The sequence below is a fragment of the Mauremys reevesii genome, linkage group 4, assembly GCF_016161935.1.
Source record: "Mauremys reevesii isolate NIE-2019 linkage group 4, ASM1616193v1, whole genome shotgun sequence".
In the NCBI taxonomy this organism is placed as follows: Eukaryota; Metazoa; Chordata; order Testudines; family Geoemydidae; genus Mauremys; species Mauremys reevesii.
This window is the reverse complement of record NC_052626.1, coordinates 64,206,909-64,226,327: the sequence shown is the minus strand read 5'-3', so window position 1 is coordinate 64,226,327 and position 19,419 is coordinate 64,206,909. Positions and strand designations below refer to the sequence as shown.

The window sequence follows — 19,419 nt, the reverse complement described above, 5'->3', positions numbered from 1 at the left end:
TGTAGTCATGGCTTATTTGATGCAGGAACCGTTCTGCAGGTGTCACTAAACCTAGAGATAATTACTATGCATTGGTTTCAGGGGGACAAGAAAGAAGGGGGAATAAATTGTATAGTTGGCATTAACGCACGGATGAAACACTCTGCTTCAAAACTTCAAAGCAGCAGCAAGTCAGCTGAATGAAGTTGGCAGAATGGTAACAAATGAGTTTCATGACTGTGCTATTTTTACTGTGTAATACAGAAACTATAAAAGAACAAACATTGTATGTGTGTTTAATGCCAAACCTAACCGTTGCTAACATTCTTGTTATGATCTGATTAGAATGGCACCACCACCACTTGCTGAAAACGAGTTCATTTTCCCCCCTCTGCTAGTGTTTTCATTACTGGAGTTTTACCAGACACCGTTGTGAGAAAGAAAGGTGAACAAAAACCCAGCCCAACGTATTTAAGAGCATTTAACCATTCTGGCTCATTGACAAATTTAGTCTCTCCTGTGCTTTTAAAGAGCTGATGACGCCTTATGGAAAAACTTTTTAAAATATGATACTGAAAAACAATTCTGCCAATGTGCTATATTTTCTGCTTTATCCCTTCCCTCGCTTCTCACTGGCAGAGGCATTTACATGAAAACAAGACCTTGACTCTTTAAGTAGAGGTTAATTCAGATCTGAAATCCCCAAAAGCTTGTGGGTGTTTGGATCCAGCCCATTATAAAGATAGGCGAGAGTCATAAAACTTCAGATCCAGCTTTACTCTTAAAAGTTAACAAGAGGTACTGGGAGCCAATATTTTTGTTCAGATCCCTTTCTATTTCCAAGAGGCCATCCGCTCTCATGTTAAATCTGATTGGGATGTCACAGGTGGCTGCTATTGACAGGACTTTCCCACCACAAATAGAGAATTTTGATGACTCTTCAAATGGGAAAGGAGGAAGAAAACCTCTTGTTTTCATGTAAATGTCTCTAGTAGCAGGATTGTTCTGAGATAACCTGGACTTGATTCTCCTCTCACTTACACATACACTGATATAACTCCATTGACTTCTGTTGACCAACGTAAATAAGATCAGACATTGACAATAGTCTTTAAAATTACCAAAATAAACGTGAAAAAACAAACAAGTATAAGCTATTCTACTGCTGATTGGCATCCTTCATATCTGGTAAATTTTATTATGGTTTCTCTATATTCAATATACAGAAAAAAGTCATTTCAATCCAGACACACAATCTTCTACTGTTATGTGACAATGGAAAAGAAATAATCACCCTAAATCTCCTTCTCTGCGCATTACAGCATGTGCAAAGAAAACCCTCATCTCATAAAGGTTGCAGATGGAACATAATTACAAAAATAATAATTTACACTTAAATATAGCCACAGTCGAGTGGCCTTCAGGCTCCCTGGTTTATAACACAGCTAGAGCAATGGAAATATTTGGTTGTTACCTTCTTTGGGAATGTACAGAAAGAAGGAGAGCTAACCTTTTACTGACCTTAACCCTATCGTTACACAATTATGACTCTTACCTTCAGGATTCTGAAGCAAGGCAGGGAAGGGAGACTAGTATGCAGATTCCCATCCTGCTCCAAGAAACCTTTCTTCAGTGGTTATACTGGTGACTGTGATTCCTGAAGAGGGCTGAAGGATCCATGAGTGCTGACAGTTTGCATTTAATTGTTGCTAAGTCATGAGACAAAGATAAAAATGCAAAAGAAGCTGAAAAAGTAAAAAACCTTGGGGGTTTTGAGTTGACTCCTACCAAACGGGGACACAAAAAAGAAAAACGCTGATCTTGTACAGTTGTGAAAGAAGCATCCAGGAGTCTGCAATGGCAGTTTCTAAGGGTCAGATTCCCATCCCTTTACTCTGTATATCAGCACCTTAGATTACTAGTAGTCCCATTGACTTCAATAAGGGGATGGGAATTTAGCCTCAAGCCACAAAGTGTCCTTCCTGTTGGAAACTTGCAGTGGCAACCCACAGCAGAATCCCATCAATGAGGAAGTGCTGGGAGCAGAGAATGGAATGGCCATCATCCCCATTAACAGGTGTGCCCAAGTAGCACACAACAATTTAATTGCAATGCTGTTGTTAGAGAACTGCTGAGCACATCAGGTTATTGCAAAGCCCCATGGAAACAGGAGGAGACACTGTATGCAATGGGATAGGGATTGACACTGTTACCTTCCAGTGCCGGGGCAGAGACAAATGGCAGGCACATGGCATGGCAGCCCAGCATGTGTGGCTGGAGAGCAAGGGGCAAACACCCAGCAGTAAAGCAATTCATCCCATTTCTGCACATATCATAGCTCTGGAGAAGAGCAAATAGAACAAGCATGAGAATGACACACCAAAGGCCTCATCTGCACTAAATCACCTGAAGGCAAATCCTGCAAACAGAATTACTTACAATCCCCATTAAGTGGCACTCATTAAAGATTTTGCCCTTACATCAGACGTCCCAGTTAAACATGTTCTAACTAAATGGAGTAAACCGTGAAGCAAAGTGTGCATGTCCCATGTTTGACACATAATAATAGTCCCCACCATAGCAACCAATTACATTTCACAGAGAGAGGGGGAAGGTTTCAGGCTAGGAACAGACAGCGGGCACCAAATGAAATACACAAAAATAAAATTTCTAGGCCTGAGTCTCTACCGCCTTGCACCTTGTGTAGTCATTTATACCTCTGCAAAGTGGGTGTGTAAAATGCTACCAAATCAGCCAGCTAGTGATTCGCATTAGCTTTGTGCATGTGTAAATTGATTGCACAAAATGCTGGGCAGTGAAGAATCAGGCCAATCCTTACAAATAAAAGGTCCTTAGCAACAAATGATGAAGGGGAAGTAGCACAGAAGATATAGGATGCATAATTCAAATAGTTTTGGAAACCAGTCAATTTAGAAAGGTTACCATGAGCCCGCAGCTGCTCTTTAATAGAAAATCTGCTTCTGAACTCCCACCATTGTCAAACCATAACCCTGTCAATAATATAAAGGGTGCAAAAAATTATGACCAGATCAGGACATTAGTTTCCTTTCTGGGCAGGAATCCCAGCATAACAGATACTTATGCATATTCTGTCCTCATTTTATCTAATTACAGACATCTCTCTAGGGAAGGGGAGGAGAGAAGAGGCTTGATCGCCTGATTTTAGGTCACTTACGCAAGGAGTTTCTGGGATATTCATTGATCCAAAGAGTGCTGTAATATTCAAAAAGTTCCCAGAGTCCTCCTGTAAAAAATCATTCTTTTCCATTACACAAGTTGTTGAAGTCAGCCAATGGGAGAGTTAGAACATGTGCCACAATAAATCAGTACAAAGTGTTTGAAAGGCCAGTACATTGATTAGCCAACAATATCATTTTTTCCTAGGACTCATCTACTATAAACATCCGCTCTTTCCTATATTTTTACATACAATCTAGTACACAAACAAACACACAATCTAGTCATAATAAAATCAATATAATAAAAAATTAGAATAAAGGTCATTTCCTAAAATCAAAAGATATGCCACTCATTTGGCTTTTGAATTAATGAATGTAATTCTGTTGAAAGATGCCAGGATGCTATACTGTCATATGTATTGTTAAGAGTCAAATTCAGACCTGGTCCAAGCAAGTGAAATTCCACTAAATGAAATGGAGTTGCAACTGCTTACACCAGATTGAATTTGGCCCCAAAGTCCTCAGTATTTTCACAGAATGGGTACAGCACTGCAAGCTTCCCATTGTCACAAAATACCTCATCCCTGCTCAGAGGAACCATCTTTAAGGCTAGGTCTGTGTTCAGTCTTTGTCTTCTCGTATAAGGTTGCCCCACGGGGTGGTCAATTAGTGCTAAGTGGGATAGTGGCTTTCATGATGCAGGTGTTTATACACTAGAAATGGGACCCAAGATCACCAAAACATTCTAGACATGATACTAAATATTCCACCTGCTTTAATAAATATTATAGCCCAACCTGTGCTCTGCCGGTAGTGCAGCATGCAGGAGAGCCAGGTTCGAGTCCCAGTCCTGGTCTCTCAGTTTTCTAGGCCAATAAAGATCTGGTGTCCCTATCACAGCCATCTTTCCAATTAAGGAGCTCTGGACAGAAATTCCTTCAGACCAAGTCAATATCAATCACTGAATGGTCAGCATCCTCAGTGAGACATTCCAAATGCCTACCCCTAAGAAATGTCTCCACAATGGGATTATCAGTTGAATCAAGCAGAGGTAGCGTTCACATTTCAGAGGCCACCCTTTGCCATCCACGATGGCTGGATGGCATCACACACCCATCTCACGCAGGCATCATACCCCATAACACATCAGGACAGAACATTATGGAGGCACCTAATGCATTTGGTGACTTGTATGCTGTCCAAGCAACAGCATGAAAACTAACCTAACCTTGCCCATCCCAAAGGGTGAGTTTCAGACTGCCATCTGATTGCAAGACCCATAGCTGAGGCCTCTTTACACCTGCCCTGTGGTCAGGGAGTAGAATCAGCCCTCAACTCAAATGCCTGAATGACAGTTAGAACTGGGCAAACTGTCAGCCAACCGGGATGAGGGCAGTCTAGCCTAGTGGTCAGAGCAGGCGGTCTAGCCCAGTGGATGAGGTCAGAGCCATAGTCAGGAGCCAAAGCCAAGGGTCAAACCAGAAGGCAGTAACCAGATACCAGACCCAAGGGTCGAGCCAGAGTCCGTAGTCAGGATCCAGAGCCAAAGGTTAAACTGAAGGTCAGGAACTGGACCAAGTAGGGTATCAGGCAAGGAGTGTTCAAGGCAGGGGCAGGACAGAGCAAGATTGAGTGCAAAGCAGGAGAAGCAGGAACCAGGTCACACAGGAGCAGGCACAGTGTTTGCGTTGAGAAGCCAGCAAGCTGCTGCTGCTTCTGGCATAAGAACCAGCCTGCTGGTCTCTGCAATCAATCAGGTTCCATGGTTAATCGGTTAGCCTGCTGCAGGCCAGCTGATGAGGCTGACTGGAGACTAGCTCTGCTGCAAGCCCTGATTCCTGACAGTACCCCCACTTTGAGGGTACCATTTACCCTGGCCTCTCAGGGTAAGTGGGGCGGAAGGCATGCAAGAGATCCAGGGCATAGATCTGTTCTGCAGTTCCCACATTCATCTGGGCCATACCAATCCCAGTCAATTAGATATTGTAGTTTTCCTCAAAGCCAGTGAGAGTCTAGAATCTGCCAAACTACATATTCTTCTTGGCCCTGAGCAGTTACAGGCAGAGGAGGGGAAGTAGTCCAGAGTGGAAAGGGATTTTTGACTAATGGTTTTAGAAGAGAGATATGGAAGATGGGGTGAATCTTGAGGCAATCTGATAGCTGTGATTTACAAGTAACCAGATAAATCTATTTCATGATCTGGAAAGTCCCCAGGTACTTACAGTTCAGCTTTGCAGAGGGGCAAGTCCATCAAAGATTCCAGGTGGACAACCAGACCTTGTCTCCTACCCAGGGGCAGCTCCAGACACCAGCGCTGCAAGCACATGCCTGGGGCGGCAAGCCGCGGGGGGTGGGCTGCCGGTCACTGTGAGGGCGGCAGTCAGGCAGCCTTCGGTGGCATTTCTGCGGGAGGTCCGCTGGTCCTGCGGTTTCGGTGGCAATTTGGCAGCGGGTACCGCGAAGGCACAGGACCGGCAGATTACCCACAGAACTGCCACCGAATCCATGTGACCGGCGGACCTCCTGCAGAAACAGCGCTGAAGGCTGCCTGATTGCCATGCTTGGGCGGCAAAAAACATAGTGCAGCCCCTGCTCCTACCCCAAAGCCAGGGGTTGGCTGGCAGGACCGGTTGGCATACCATTTGTAGGTAGCTTTGGCAACGCCTAACTGCCTCTGGAGTTCTTGACGTACCTGCTGGATGTGGGTTCTGAGTTTGGTAAAAGTGGCCATCAATGATTTAGAAGGGATCTCTGGATGAGCACAAAGATGGAAACCACAGTTAGCAAAGAAGGGAGTCTGCTTGGTGGAGCCATGCATAGCATTGTTATATGCAAACTCAACATGAGGGATTAGGGACAGCCAATCATTCTGAGGATAGTTTAGGAAGAAATGTAGGTACTGTTCAAGGACCTGATTGACACGCTCTGCCTGCCCATTGATGCTGGAGTGATAGGCTGTTAAGGTTAGGTCTTGATACTCAGGAAGTGTAGAAATTCTTGCCAGAAGCAGGAAATAAACTGGAATCCTCAATCAGACACCATGCCCATTGGTAAGTTGTGAAGATGAAAGATATAGCCTACCTGTTTGTGAGCAATCTCCTGAGCAGAGAGACGCATGCAATGTGGAACAAAATACACCATCTTGGTTAAGTGATCAACCACCACTAGAATGTAGTGTGGCCTTGGGAAGGTGGTAATTCCACAATAAGGTCCATGGAAACGATGGCCCAAGGCCAAGGTGGAGTGGGTAAGGGCTGGAGAAGACCCAGTGGTCTTGATCGGGGGTCTTGATCCAGGCACCATGGTCACAAGACTCTACATAGGATGCAACATCTCTGGGTCTCCAAAAGTTCCTGGAAACCAGGTCTCGGGCCTTGGAATAGCCAAAGTGGCCTGCTAGCAGAGTGTCATGGCAGAGTTATAGGACTAAGCCAAGTGGTCCCTTTGGGCACATAGATATGTCCCTCGTGGTATAGGATCCCATTCCTGTGAAGGTCTGGGCCTGGTCGTGGTCTAAGGCTTGACAGTTTGGATGGTAAAGGGGTCATTAGGTAACTGAGAGCAGATGGAGGATAATAGGTTGGAGACTAGGGTGCCAGAAATTAAGTTTGAGGGTTTAAGAATCTTGGATGTAGTCTTCTCACTGGGTTTGTAGTACTGATCCTTCCATGACAATGGGTCTTCCTTCCTGTTCCTTATCCCCAGCCAGTGGGTGACCACAAACTCAAATTGTGCAAAGAGACACCAGCATGCCTGCTGCTGATTCAGGTGCCTGGCCATTTTTAGGTATTGCAAATTTTTATGGTCTGTCAGGACTTAGACTGAGAACCTAGCACCCTTCAGAACATGGTGCCATTTTTCAAAGACCAGCAATTCCTTGTCCATGATGTCATAGTTTATCTCAGAGGGAGTGAGTTTTCACATGTAAAAAGTACACGGGTGAAGATGATCATTGGGAGCAGCTGGTTGGGAAAGCACTGCTCCTGGTGCAAAGTTTGAAGCGTCCACCTCTACTGTAAACCATCTGGCAGGGTTTGGGTGGATCAAGATGGGATCAGTGGTGAATTTCTGTTTCTGATTATCAAAGTCAGCCTGTGCTTCTGGGGACCATGAAAACTGGTCTCTCTTTCTCAGCAAGGCTGTCAGAGGGCTGGCCAAAGCAGAGAATTCTGGGATAAAATTGTCTATAAAAATTAGCAAAACCCAAGAAGCGTTGGATTCCACGTACATGCTTTGGCGCCATCCAATTTGTGATGGCCGCCACCTTGCGAGGGTCCCTTGCCAGTCCCTGGGGAGAGGTGATATATCCAAGAAATTCAAGTGTGTCTCAATCAAACTCACATTTCTCTGATTTGGCATACAGGGATTCTGGCATAGTCTTTCAAGAATGCTACACACATGTTGGTCATGAAGAGCTGGGCCTTTAGAGAAAATCAGAATGTGATCAAGGTAGATAATGACAAAGTGGTCCAGCATATCTCAGAATATATCATTCATAAAGTTTTGAAAGGTTGCTGGGTCAATTGCATAAGCTGAATGGCATGATTAGATATTCATGGAAGCTATATCATGTATGAAAGGCAGCCTTCCACTCGTCTCCATCACACGCACACACCAAGTTATAGGCCCCGTGCTGCACCTACTTTGTGAAAATACAGGCCCCACAGAGCCAGTTTAGAAGCTCGTTGATAATGGGGAGTGGGAAGCAGATGTGTATGGTCATCATGTTCAAGCCCCCACAGTCAATACACCACTGCAAAGAGCCATCTTTCCGCTCGACGAAAAAGATTGGAGTGCCTGCTCAGATGTGGATGGGCAGATGAAACCCTTGGGTTATCCTGCAAGTAAAGGCAGACAGCTCGAAGTTCAGGTTTGGAGAGAGCATATATCCTACTGAATGGGATCTCAGCTTCAGGTTGGAGATCAAATGGGCAGCCGTAAGTCCGATGTGTGGATAGGATGTCCGCCTTCCCCTTGTCCAAAACATCAGCAAATTTATGGTATTGGTGAGGGATCTTGGCAGTGCTGCAGGGGGCACTGGGGCTTCTGATAGTCTTGTTGTGTGGGGATTGGGATCTTCCAGAGGACAACATGAACCGCAGAGTCTGCTGGTCTGTTTCTCAGATCCTGGGAGGGACATGATAGCCGGCAATGCCTAAAATTAAAGTGTAGATCCCCTTCCACCAGTGAATGTGGCAGTCACAGGTGGTAAACCAGGGTGTACTTAGGAAAACAGGAGCATGAAGGACCTGGATTAATCCAAATTGTATGGTTTCCTGATACCCTCATTTGCTGATGACCTCTAGCTCTGCATCTCTCACCTCTGACTTAGCAGAGCAAAAGAATGAAATACTCAATGGTTAGATAAGCTTGGGGCTTAGAGCTTCTCTGAATACAGAAGTTGTGACAATAAAATGAGTTAGTTGAACCGTTACTGGTGTGATCTGGTGGATTACAGTCCTGAGGAGAGAAGACAAATAGTCTTCAGCAGCTCTGAAGGAAGGGTCCTTGCATGATGGAAAATATAATAGTCTTAGCAAACTTTAAGTCCATAAAGTTACCCGAGGCTTCCGAGTTGACTAAAGCCTATAGAGGATTTTCTCTGAATACAGAAGTTGTGACAATAAAATGAGTTAGTTGAACCGTTACTGGTGTGATCTGGTGGATTACAGTCCTGAGGAGAGAAGAGACCCATCAATAGTCTTGAGCAGCTCTGAAGGGTCCTTGTGCATGATGGAAACCATATAGGTCTTAGCAAACTTTAAGTCCATAAAGTTACCCGAGGCTTCCGAGTTGACTAAAGCCTATAGAGGGATTTCAGAGCTTACCAGTAGTTGAATTAATAGAGGTGTTCAGAGTTGTGTTGAAAACTGACACACAGTTCATGCTGTGCCAACTGTGACCCGGGGTGCTGGGAACCACTGGAGAGGGAAGAACACCAGCTCAGCCCATACCCCCTCCTAAGGGCTGGGGACCTGGTATTTCCCGGCCCCAGTTTCACCCAAGTCTTTGCTGGATACATCAAAGTAAAATGGCCGGGTTCCCCATAATACAGGCACAAGCCTAAATCCCACTGTCAGTGCTTCTCTGAGTCCGAGACATGCAGGCAAGCCTGGTTGACTTGCACGAGCTATGATTCCAGGAAAGATCTGCATGTCTGGGGTGTCAGGAGCTCGGGAAATGGCAGCTTCCAGAAAATCAAGGTATACTCACGATGCTGCTCTGTGAGGTGATCGTCGATTCTGATGCATACTTCAATCAAGTTGTCCAAACCGAGCAGAGGCTCCACCTGTGCAAACTCATTCTTAATCTCCTTGTTTAATCCCAGGCAGAAATAGTGGTGCTGTGTCGCCTCACTCCACCTGGTATCAGAAGCCAAACGATGAAGTTCAGCAGCATACTTGGTTATGGGCTGGCCTGAAGGATTGCCTTGACAGTCTGCACACGGTTGAGGTCACAAAAGATGGTGGACATGGAACAATTAGAGGAATTAATGCAACCTAAGAGAGGGCTGGACTGCTCTGGAAGCTTGGAAGCCCAAGCCCAGGCCTCCCTGGTCAACAAACTTAAGATGAGCCCCCCACAGCCCTGGTCCATGGTGAACGATCGGGGCACAGGAGGAAAAGAAGCCCACACTGGTTCAGGAACCTCCAAAACTTGTCCCAATCTCTGTCAAACTTATTGGGCAGAGGAATCTTCGGCTCCAGGTGGGGCAACGTAGGAGGAGCCAGCAGAGCAACCTGCATCTGCAGGGCCACATTCTGCAATTTCAGGGCAGTCACTTGCTCCTGCAGGTTCTGGATGGCATCCGCTAGTTCTGATGGTGCCTTAGTAGGGTCCATGTTAGCACTAAGAGCCCCTGGCCCCAGTTGTAAGGTCTTCTCAATCAGTCAGCCAACCAGGACAGAGAGATCTAGCCTAGTGGTCAGAGCGGGCACAGACCTAGTGGTCAGAGTGGACGGCAGGCCCAGTGGTCAGGGTCAGAGCCGTAGTCAGGAGCCAAAGCAAAGGGTCAAACTGGAGGTCAGGAACTGGAGTGAGCAGGGTATCAGGCAAGGAGGGTTGAAAGCAGGAGCAGAACAGAGAGGGGGAGGGATAGCTCAGTGGTTTGAGCATTGGCCTGCTAAACCCAGGGTTGTGAGTTCAATCCTTGAGGGGGCCATTTAGGGAACTGGGTAAAAATCTGTCTGGGAATGGGTCCCTGCTTTGAGTAGGGATTGGACTAGTGACCTTCTGAGGTCTCTTCCAACCCTAATCTTCTATGATTCTAAGACTGGGTGCAAGACAGGAACCAGGTCACACAAGAGCAAGCACAGTGAGAGTATGAGCACTGAAAAGCCAGGCTGCAGCTGCTGGCTTAAGAGCCAGCCTGCTGGCCTCTACAGCCAATCAGTTGCATGGTTAAATCAGGCAGCCTGCTACAGGCCAGCTATACGGATGGGCCTGCCTGGAGATTAGCTCTGCTGCATGCCCCGATTCCTGACACAACCTCAAACTACTGAAATTGTGGGTAGTTTGGGGCTTGAACATGGAAACCATGCCAGGTGAATTTTCTGAGCATATTTTTTGGGCACGTGAACCTTTCAGTGAATGTCAAAGCTAAGCTTTTTTACTGTCTCTGGACAAACAAGAATTTGGAGTCCAAGCTTGATGCTTGCATTTTGGTTTGATAGTGAAATTTGTGACAAATCCTCACAAACATATTTGCAGTGCAAAGAGGTGCTCCAGCTTTTATCATGCCTTGAATCATAGTGCTAGAGAAAGATCCGCTCTTCCCAACATCTTAATCCTCCTTTGTTCTCAAATGATTCATTTGGCCAATCACCTGGAAGAGCTCTCTGATCGGCTGGTGCTGCAGAGACCATAGTTTAGGAACCATGATCAACTTAATGAGTCTCATTGATTCCATTTTTAGTCTCAATTTTGTAAACAAGCCCAAAAAATTCTACAAACCAAAACAGACACAGAGGTTTATTGAAACCCATGCAGACTGAAACTAATAAATGTCATGCAACTTTACTGTCAATGCAAATCCCTAACAACACACTCTGCACCTGAGATGGCCTCTTTATAAATTTTTTTTAAAAGAACAAAAGCAAAAGGCCATGTCTTACAGCCCTGAAATAGATGTGTCTGAGGGAGAAATCTGACAGGTCCTGATTGATAACCATGCTGGAGGGGGCTGCTGCAGAACGCTCATGTGTCTGCTACAGCAGTAGATGGACATGGATAATTGACTGGGAAAGTTTAAGAGAGGTGGAATTAATGCAGAAAGCACAGAGCTCAGGTGTGCGATTCTATTACCAAGGAAAAGAACCATTCAATCGGAATTGCAATCCATTTTCAGGTCAGAGCCTTTCCCAAAGTCACAGCAGCAGCCCAACACACGTCCCTCCCCCTCTTCCAGACAGGACAGATGAGGCTATCCACCCGTGCCAACTGCCCCTTAGTTTCATACCAGAGATAACCCAGAGAAATACACAAGAATTTGCTGACCAGCCTTCAACTTTGTGTGGTGGTTGCTTAGCAATGGGTAACCTTGAAGATATATCAGGAGACAGAGGAGCCAAAAAGTGTATTTTGTGGATAAGCTGGTTATGAAAACAAGACCAGAAAGTAAATAATGAGGGGGAGGGGAGGGAAATCTATTTTCAGATCCACTCAGTGGAACAAATAAAGTCCTAGACTAGTTGCATTTGCAAGTTAGCACGACAAATTAAGAGCACAGGGAGCACGTCTCTTCTCTTCCACTAATTTACACTAATGTAATGCCACAGATGTCAATAGAGTTACTCTGTATTTACACCAGCACTTGTGACACAAGAATCAGGCCCACAGGCTTTGTTGTTGTTGGTTTTTTTTTTCTTTAAACTTAACTGTGCTGCAGAGGATGGTAAGAAAGAGACAGCATCAATCATGGGCTATATGACAAGGGTGATCATATACAGTGATGTGCTGCCAATATTTTGAAACGAGGCACCCACAAATATGTTCCTTTTAGCTGGCAGATAAACTTTGTGGCCCAGTCGTGCTTTTGCCTACAGACTGGGAAGACTAGGGCCTGGGACTCTATTCATTTGTTCTGCTGTTTAAACAAAAATGCTCCCTTTGAATCATAAACAAAGGGAGGCAAGCAACATCACTGGGTAGACAACTTAGCTGTAAATGCACTTGCTGGACATATTCATATTTTATTCAAAATTTTATTCCAATAACATTAATGTTTCAATAACATTATCCTAGAATTCCATCAGTTCAAGTCAAAGAAGAATCTGACCCACCAAATATATTGATAGTATCCCAGAGTGTTCAGCGCATGGATTTTGAAATGTGGTGGGAAAGGGAGCCCTGAGGGTGTCATATTTGGGGAGACTTTTTTAAAAAACCCACGTAATATTTGGTGCAATCTGCTTCATTACAATGGCAAAATATTTGCACCTCAGAAGCATCTTCCTGTGCACCAGGGACAAGTTATCTCTGGCGGGGATGGTTTAGCAATATCTATAAAGGGAGTGAACTTCATCAGAGGCAGGAAGATAGCCTTAATCCTCCATTTACCTGAAGCCCCTCCAGGACATCATTGGCCTACTACCTAAAGCACAGCCCTGGAAGAAAATAAAATGTGGTTCCTAAATTCTTGGCTCTGCCAGTGATTCACTACAGAGCCTTGGTTAAGGCACTTAATTTCTATGTGTCTCAGTTGCCCTTTTGATGTCTCAGTTGCCACATCTGTAGAATGGGGAAAATAATATCTCCCTGCCTCAGAAAAGTGCTGTGACATTTACTTCATGAATGTTTGCAAAATGCTTTCTGATCCTCGGAGGGTAGTGTCAAATATTAATATTCTATGTGACAGACGTTCTCACTAATCCCTTTTGTACTGTACCTCCTGCAATACTCACTGCAGGATATGCACAGAGAAAATTCCAGCTGAGAGAAACTTAGCACAGCTGCTACCAGCTCGGTCTGAAGAAATCTCCCTTTGTAGAGCTATACCCAGTGGACAAAAGGAGTCATCTTATATGAAAGAGACCAAGTCAACTTGCATGTATTCATGTATAGAGAATTAACTCAGTTTTAAAATACCCATTTTCTAGTAGTGCCTCCTTGAAATAGTTTGTTCTGTACAGGAGCTACAAGTGATCAATACCTCCGAGAACAAAACAATACTGAAAACAAGGTTATAAATGTCTCGTTCAAACAACACAGTGAGTCACCATCCAGAACCAGAACTCAAGGGACTCCTGCTTCCAGCCCCAAGCTCTAGACACCAAAGTTGCCTCATTTTGTACATTGAAAAAGAACACAAAAGTGCATCTTGCCCTGTGACAAGGCTCCAGTTGCAAAACTGAAATCCATCACACAAACTCCCTCTTCTCCCACAACTAACAGTAGCAAATCTTGGGTAACCCACCCACCTATTCCAGAATCCATTAAACCCTCCTCCTCACTCTGTCTGAGGGACCTGAAAAAATTATTTTGTTTGGGGAAATAATTCAGGAAGACGATGTGAGCAAGAAGACCCACAAACAACAAACAAGGCAGATATAAATCCAGATAAAATATTAAAATCGTTAAAGGGTTGCTGCTCCCCGAAGGTTGGAAAAAATGAAGACAGTTAATTAAAAGCAATCTCTGCACAGTGCTGAGCCAGCCAGCCCTGATAAATCAGCGACTAGGACTGCAGTTGTAGAGGTCAATGGAGTAAGGAGGCTGGGAAGGGGAGGGAAGAAAGGTGAGAGAAGAGAAAACATTTAGCTCAAATTACCAACAAAAATGAATTAGAGTCAATGATGAAGTTTCCTAGATATTTCCCTTCCAGAGATTGTGGGTTTGATTCTCATTTCCTTAACACCTATTTCACAATGATACACCAGTGATCTCAATGAAGTTACTCCACACCAGCAGGAGAGCAGAGAGAGAAAAAACTGAGGTCTCATTCTACCTGAGGGGTGGTAGCGTCACTCTCATCAGCATGATGTCCAAGCACCGTACAGAACTATCAAGTTTCCCAGGCTGGCACATCCCAGGTGACAAAGAAATGAAAGTTGAGGGTTTGTTGGGAGTTTGTTTATCACCAGCCACCAGGAAGTTGCAGCAGAGACATCTCAATACTGCCCAAACTGCAGTCAAACCACTCAGAGCGGAGAGAGCTCATTCTGAAGTATCGCCACCCTTTTCTCGCTCCTGCCAGGTCTCTCAAACTGTGCAGGCCCAAATATAAGGGGCACTGGCCAGTTTATTTAAACTGTTATTGATTTGTTGATGTTAAATATTAAACAAGTATATGTTGATAAACTGACAAGTAAAATGAAAACGATAAGAAGCCCATAAAATTCAAACCGGGAGTTTTCTAAACATCCTAGGTTTTAAGAAAATAAACTACAAGCAATAAAATTAAACATGTTGCTAAAAATGGGCTCACGTTATCACTTCCAATATTGCACACTGGGGTATACTGTAGAACCAGTTATAATTTATTTGAAAACTACATAGTGCATCAGCTACAGTCATTATTAGTTTTATTCACAGTCAAGAACAAAGGAGTTTAACAATAATGCAGATTTTGATCCACTGGTGTTTCAAATCTCCCTTTTTCAGGCTGCAGAAGTCAAACGAGCTAGCGTAATCATAATCGTAAAGTATATTTTGTTCCCATCACTTACCAAGCACTAGTAAGAAATAGTATTGAGGCCAAAACAATTAAACACCACAAATTCAGGTCTCCAAGTCATGAGTTTCTTTCTCTGGGCCTGAGTTCTCACAGGAAATGGAAATGTGGCTATTATTGTCCCCTGATATAAAATATTTACTTTGCATTTCCATATAACCTTCATGACAGTATGGTCCAGTGGATAAGTGACTAGAGTGCGACTCAGGACACCCAGATTCTATTCCCAGGTCTGTACCTGATCTGCTGTGTGACCCTGGACAAGTTATCTTACTTCTCTGTGCCTCTGTTTCCCTTCCCAGCCCTTGTCTCTCATTTATTTACAGTGAAAGCTCTTCAGGGCAGGTCCTGTCTTGTTATGTGTTACAGTGCCTAGAACATTTGGGGTTCCTATCTTGGCTGCGGCCTTTAGGTGTTGCTTAAATAATGACTTGATCACAGCTCCAAACAGCCTGGCCTTTTTAAAATGTGTAAAAAAGACAAAATGAGGGCTCCCCAGACAGAAAGCAGGAGGGTAGAAGCTGTAAGTTAGGAGGGATTCAGTTAACATAGTTAGATTTAACTTTTGTCAAGAGTCAACATGTTTATGCTCATTTATAAAGATAAACTGCAAGAGAACAGCAAGTTTGTGTAAGATGGGTAAAATGAGAGACATAACTGAGTGTTATTTGACTCCACCATTGCTTAGGCTATGTCTACACTACCACTTACGTCAGTACAACATGTCACTTAGGGTTGTGAATAAACCATTCTTCTGAGCAAGACAAGTTACACCAACATAAGCGTCGGTGTGGACAGCGCTATGTTGACAGGAGAGCTTCTCCTGCTGACATAGATATGGCCGATTATGGGGGGAGGGGGGATTAATTACGTCAAATGCTTTCTCCCATCAGCATAGAGCAACTACACCAGAGATTTTACAGCAGCTCAGCTGCATCAGTATAGCTGTGGTGCTGTAAACTCTCTAGTGTAGACATGGCCTTAGGGTGGGAACGGAGATGTAATCTTAAGAGCTTGTCTACTGTGACGAAGTGGGAATGTTCTTAATGTTTTCCTCTGTGTGTGCCTCAGTTTCCCCTATGCATTTCTTAAGCATCTAGGTGGTGGGATAAGGGCATGTGATTGTTGCAGAGCCTTAGGGGGCCAGTGTGATGCTGTCTGCACAGAGACTGACACCCTGTCTTCCAGCAACTGATGGCCTGGACCCCTCCCCTGCAAGTGCCAACTGAAGGTGTTGGATAACAAAGAGATCAGCTGGCCTCCTGGCCCAGGAAAGAGACAAAGGCCAGAGAAGGGGCTGGAGCGTTTCGTTTGGAGCTGGCTGGGGAAAGAGAGGGAGGCCCAGGCCCATGGTAGGCCTCCCTGCCCCCAAGATGGACCTGACTTAGGGGTCCTGTTTCTGTACCTACAAGCTCTGTTTTAGATTGTGTTCCTGTCATCTAAATAACCTTCTGTTTTACTGGTTGGCTGAGAGTCACGTCTGACTGCGGAATTGGAGTACAGGACCCACTGGCTTCCCCAGGAGCCCTGCCTGTGCGGACTCACTGTGGGAAGCGCACAGTGTGAGAAGGGGATACTGAATGCTCCGAGGTCAGACTCAGGAAGGTCAAAGATGTGTAAGCTTCTTGCCCTGGAGACAGTATGCTCACAGAGAGGAGGCATGCTCTCCCAGAGTCCTGACTGGCTTCGTACAGAGTAGTTCCAGAGCATTGCCCGGTGACTCCGTGACATCTATCCAGAGAGTTATTTCACAATAGTTATTCCAGATTAACTCCACATGGGGATGCTCTTATTTCAGAATAAGAGCATCCACACAGGCATAGTTAATCCACTTTATATTCACACCCTCCCTTATTCTGGATTACTTATCATGTGTAGACAAGCTAAACTGAGCTGGATCAATTTTGTCCCAGTATCTTCTTTCACGAGGTCTTGCAAACCATGTGGCCACACCATTACAAGACAGACAAACACACCCCACCCTTCCCCACCATAAGAATAATGGTGTTGAACCCAGAGTCCCCATCAGAACCTGAGGGGGGGGCAACTTTCAACAGCTACTGCCCCGCAGAAAGAGAAATCAATGACTCGGGATTTGGCAGGCACACCCTGCTGATCACAGCCACCCAGTGCAGAGTCACAGTATCCCTTCTTTGCTGTGCTGTTGCTGTTCCAATCACTCCCTGGGAAAGCCTCCTCCAGACAGTGATCTGGTGCCAGCAAAAGCTTCCATGTGGCTACAACTGCAACTCATTGACCACACCCGGTTCAGGCAGGTAGAGTGAAAACTGAGACGCATACTGACAATCTCCTGTTATTCCCATAGTGGAGGAGATGGCGGGGTTGGGGAAGATATCTGCCAGCAGCCCTCAAGACACTATGTTCTTCTTCCTTGTGACATATGCTGGGAATCTGTGGTTAAAACAGGCTTTGTCAGGAAATAAACCATTTTTTCTTAATTTACCTGTGTTTCTAACAATTTTAGGTTATTAAAGCTATATGAGAATGCTGTTTGTTTGCTTATTACATGTCGCTCAGCTGAGACAGTGACACTAGACTTATCAGTTTCACTTTTTTAATAGAATGAGTTTCTGGTTCTTAATAGCTCAGTGCTCTTGGGTTAGGTTCATAAACTGCAGGAAAAAGTTTAAATCCAAAGAGAATTAAAAAGGAAGAAGGAAAACAAGAAAAATATCACTGGAAAGTTTTGTTAAAAGGAAGTTGCCTTATTATTTTTTTTCATATTCTGTTTTGTAATGTCCTTTTCCAAAAAATAAAACCTACATGTAGAGCATAAACTAAGTTGACAGTGACCCTTTAATAAAACTGAAAGCCTGATTGTACATACAGGGCAAAATTCACCTCGGTGTAACAGGCTAATACATCACTAAAGTCCTACTTAAGTCTTCAGAATAAGCCTTGAGGATTGTATAGGCCCTGTGCTGATTCTTTGCACAGTGGTGAGTTTCACTCAGACAAGTCTTTTCAGATCAGAGATTTCTCTCAGAAAGACCCTTCAAGCCCCTACAATACATAGTTGCTTCTTGCCCAAGGCAACTGCACATACAGACATTCAGATACCAGGGTGATGAACACGGAATAAGGATCAAGCCTGATAAAACAGATTTATTAGGCAAATAGTCAGAGCTGAACCTAAGTGAATAAGAAAAACCCAGTCCCAGCAAATGATGTGAGAAGGTGCTATCCTAAGACAGTTTATTTCCTGCTGAGAGAAGCCTGGGGCTATATCATTTTTGCGTTCCCCTGGGACAGCCAATTGTCATTAATTGCAGAGGACAGATTTGCAAGATGGACAAAACGTTAATTTGAAAGCAACCTCGGAATACAACACTCACTGAATTGTAAGGTTGGGGGCATCCATTTTCAACACCATTCATGGGGGGATTAGATACATTACTCTTGTTGCTGCTAACCAGGGCTCAGAGTGAAGACAGAAAGCCATTCTTCTTAGCCTTCTGGGTCATTGTATAGGCTATATTAAATTTTTATCATTTAAGCCCATTTAACAGTTGTTGTGAATCTACTCCAATAAGTGCACTCTGAAAATGAACCCCTAACTCTGACATTCTTTCACACCCAACAAGTCCAGGGCATTAGTTCCTCTTAACCACTTTACCTCCCATATCACCCATTGTTTTCAAATGCACAAACACGACAAGTAACAGGCTTTAAAAATCTTTTTTCAGTGACAATTTTATGATGCCAGCTCCATCCATCCATACAACCTGACAGACTGTGAAAGACTGGAATGCCAGCAAAACAAATTACAAAGCACTACAACAAGTAATCACGCACAAGTCACTCATGCAACCAAATAAAATGCCATAACTATATCATTTATCAAGTCTCCCACATTAACCCAGCATATCCTTCGGTTTTCATATCATGGCTTTTTTTTGTTTATCCTCTAACCCACTTTGTTTTTATTCCCATGTTTCCCCATACACATCCCAGCTACATTCATCTATCATGTTATCAGAAGGCCATAGCTGTGGTATGGTAGAAAGCATTGCAGTCATAATGGCAGCTCCAGCCTGAAACACATCACACTTGGGCATGTTTCTGGTTTTAACTGACTTCAGACACTACAGAAGCCACACAAGATGCTCAGAGATTTTGATCAAGTGATTTTATGAACACAACCACCTTGTTAGCAAAACGCAATTCTGCCTTCCCCAGCCCCATCCAAATCACCTTCACGTCACTTGTAAAAACTGAAGCATAAACTTTCCATCCAACCGTCCAGCCTTTTTTATGGTTAACACCTGCTGAAAGGAGCACTGTGCACTATACTTTCATTTTAATATTTAAAACTAGCAACCAGATGGTCATGCAACAACATGCAAGAAATTGGTCCTCATCCTCACTGAATCACAATTTGGGGTTGATTCAAGGAATGATAATGGGATCCAGAGCCCTTCAGCTCTCAGTCACCAGATGAATTCAATCCAAAGTCATAAGTGACCAAAAGTCATTGTCATCCAAGAGCTGTTCTGTGGCCTGTATGAAATAGGTTTGTTATTCCAGATCAGTTCCTCACTAACAAGT

General features: G+C 44.3%; 1 protein-coding gene across 17 annotated transcripts in view; it reads right to left on the bottom strand.

Moving 5' to 3' along the window:
* DPF3 (double PHD fingers 3) overlaps positions 1-19,419 on the bottom strand; it is a 246,937-nt gene that overhangs the window by 184,762 nt on the left and 42,756 nt on the right. Inside the window, exon 1 of one of the 17 annotated variants that reach the window (XM_039535067.1) lies at positions 1,535-1,964. The exons of the other annotated variants lie outside the window; for them this stretch is intronic. The gene's annotated coding sequence lies outside the window, so the exon portion shown is untranslated. Of the gene's footprint in view, positions 1-1,534; positions 1,965-19,419 lie in introns of those variants that run through there. 17 annotated transcript variants of the gene reach the window in all.